Raw genomic sequence first — 3,058 nt, forward strand, 5'->3', positions numbered from 1 at the left:
TGGAATTTTTCTGAGGTCGGATTCGGATTCAGCGCAGCAAAAACCTTCGGGTATACTAGGTCTGGTCTCTGGTTCCGGACCTTTGTCAAATTTTGTCGGCCTCTGTTATTTGTCAAGAAGTAAGGACGTAGATTCCATTGAAAATTTATCTGGTGTTATTTATTTAATTAAATGTAAATGTTGTAATAAAGCTTATATAGGTGAAACTGGCAGAAGATTAAAAACTAGAATTGCTGAACACGAAAGAAATCGTGAAGTTGAGAATTTTAACACAGGTCTGTCGCAACATTCTTGGAATTTCAATCATTACTTTGATTTTGATTTTAAACGTACTAAAATATTAGCTACAGAAAAAAATACTTATCAACGACGTATTATTGAGTCTATTTTTATAAACAAATATCGTAAGATTTCAGTAAATCTACAGACTGAAATTCTAAATATTAATAAAATTTATCAGAGTATTATAAAATAATGTTTTTAATATTAATCATCTCTATATGTATATATGTGTATATGTATGTATGCTATATGTGTGTATATATGTATGCATATGTATAGATGGGTACATATACACATTTAAAAAAATTTTTTAAATTTCTTATTTCAAATTTAAACTCAATTACGCGCTTCTACATTAGTGGTTTTCAATGGAAACTTGCCTATTACATCATCGTTCGTTACGTATTCTTCATGTATTTCTGAAACTGTTAATTTCTGTTCGTCCGTCCTAACCTACGCCAATTTTGTTTTCTCGTACAAAATTTAAAAAATGTAGTTCTAATCGATTGAAGTCTCGAAAAATTTTTTTGAGACTTCTAAAAATGACTAAATTTTAATTAATTTTTTTAAAACAATTGACTGAAATGTTACTTTTTTTTACTGAAAATTGATCTGTTTGACTATTTTAAACTATCATCAACTCAGGTAACAATGTATTTAAATCTACGTAATTATCCATCATATTTCTTCAGACTAAAATTAGTAATCTTTAATACAATTATTTAGGTTAAGAACCTTTGAAAAAGGTGCGCATGTGTACTGAAACGTCAGGAAGTTTCAAAAGGAGTTTTTTCTATTAAATAAATATCTGAGTTTCGAAAAACATGTTTTTTTGACTCATATTTATTTTTTCGATTTACGATTGGACCGTAAGACATAAATAATTTGAAATCTACGATTTGAAATCAATAAATATCAACGGTCGAAGAAAGGATTGATTTGTTTCATCAAATCATTTTACAATTAACATGTATTGTCGATTTTTGGGCTCCGCTACTTTTTATGAAAATCCCAATTTCGAGTGGAGGTGCTAATCAAGCCAGCACCTCCACTATATAAAAATTAATATTGAATAAAATCAAACATATCAGAATTCAGGGCTTTTTTGGGCTCTTGAACACAGCAACAACCAAATTCCATTAAACCATCCCTACTAAAAATAAAACTACCCCCTATATAAAAAGTCAAGTTCTGAAAAAACAAAGAACACCAGTATTTTGCGCTTATTTTGGGCTCACGAATTCACGAAGAAAAAATCCGAAAACTATTCGGATTCTCAAAGAAACACCCCGTTGCAAAAAATAAAATCTGAAAAATAAAAAATGCACCAAATTTTGGGCTTATTTGGGCTCTCGAATGCAACAAACAAAAATCGAGAAAAACCAATGCTATGTACAAAAACACCAACCCACTAGCAAAAACTTAAACCTCAATATTGGCATTTTCGAAGAGTTCAAAAATCAGAGACTCCAGTGAAACTAGAAAAATCTCAAAAAGATTAGTTTTTGACAGACCCATATCTACGTGGTAGAAAGGGGTTAATTTTAGACGTCAAAGGTTGGGGCCCAAAAATCGGAGTGCGTATTTTCGAGGAGCCCAAAAAGCAGAAACTCCATTGACGCTGGAAAATTGTAAAAATGATTATTTTTTCTAAATTTCATATCTAAGTTGTAGACAGGGGTTGATTTTAGACGTTAAGGATTGGAGGATAAAAATAGCAGTAGGTATTTTCGAGGAGCCCAAAAATTAAAAACTCTATTGACATTGGAAAATTCTCAAAAAGATTATTTTTTTACCATTTCAAATCTAGGTGGTGGAGAGGGGTTGATTTTTGAGATTAGGGATTTCAGTCCAAAAATCGAAGAGGGTATTTTTGAGGGGCCCAAAAATCGTAGACTCTATTGACATTGGCAATTTTTCAAAAAATTTATTTTGTGAAAAATTCATACCTACCTGGTAGAGAGGTGTTGATTTTAGACGTTATGGGTTATAATCTTTTTCGGAATTTTACAGCGTTACTATAGGGAGAGAAATTTCAATAGATTAATTCACGGAAGTGCGTGATTTTAGAGCAAACATTTTCACGTGATTTAAAGTCTCAGAGAGGTTCCAAATTTTTGGGTTCTTTAAAAATACCAGCACCGACTTTTGAGATCTTACCCTTAACGTTAAAAAAAATCACTTCTTAACAGGCAATTATAATTTCGTCCAAACATAATCTTTTTTCAATTTTACAGTATTACTAGAGTCTTTGGTTTTTGAGCTCTTCCAAAATACCAACACTAATTTTTGGGCTCAAACCATTAGAGTCTCTGATTGTTGGGCTCTTCAGAAATAAAATCTCCGATTTTCGAGTACCAACACCTAAAGTCTAAAATCAACAACTCCTTACCACGTAGATGCTAGATTGTGAGAAAATAATCTTTTTGAGAATATTCCAGTGTCAATGGAGCCTATGATTTTTGGGTTCCTCGAAAATATGCTCTCCGATTTTTGGGCTCCGAACCATTGACATCTAAAAAATCAACCGCTTTCTACCACGTAGATATGAAATTGTAAAAACATAATATTTTTGAGAATTTTTCAGTGTCAATGGACTCTCTGATTTTTAGGCTGCTCGAGAATACGCACTCCGATTTTTGGACTCAAACCCTTAATCTCTAAAATCAACGCTCTCTACCACGTAGATATGAGTTTGTCGAAAAAATAATCTTTTCGAGAATTTTCCAATGTTAATCGAATATCTGATGTTTGGGCTCCTCGAAAATACCAACTC

This window comes from Belonocnema kinseyi, chromosome 6, assembly GCF_010883055.1.
Source record: "Belonocnema kinseyi isolate 2016_QV_RU_SX_M_011 chromosome 6, B_treatae_v1, whole genome shotgun sequence".
In the NCBI taxonomy this organism is placed as follows: Eukaryota; Metazoa; Arthropoda; class Insecta; order Hymenoptera; family Cynipidae; genus Belonocnema; species Belonocnema kinseyi.